The sequence below is a fragment of the Acyrthosiphon pisum genome, chromosome A1 (genome assembly GCF_005508785.2).
Source record: "Acyrthosiphon pisum isolate AL4f chromosome A1, pea_aphid_22Mar2018_4r6ur, whole genome shotgun sequence".
NCBI lineage: Eukaryota > Metazoa > Arthropoda > Insecta > Hemiptera > Aphididae > Acyrthosiphon > Acyrthosiphon pisum.
In genome coordinates this window covers 64,741,685-64,741,971 of record NC_042494.1, presented here as the reverse complement: position 1 = coordinate 64,741,971, position 287 = coordinate 64,741,685, and positions in this window count along the sequence as shown.

Genomic DNA, 287 nt, shown 5'->3' with positions numbered 1-287 from the left:
GATCAGCTAGTATATATATATAAAGTAAATATTAATAAATTACCAAGTTACTAGTAGCTGCAGCTGGAATAACATTAAAAGTATCATCATCTAAAAAAAATATATATTATATATCAACAGATTTTGTAAAAATAATAATTAACTTTACCTATTTAAATAGATACAAATAGTCAAACAGGTATAGGTATACCCATCAAAAAGTAACACATTAAAATATAAGAATCACAATTTCCCAGAGCATTACAATATCATGCATAACCAAATAATTTGTAAAATTTATAAATACC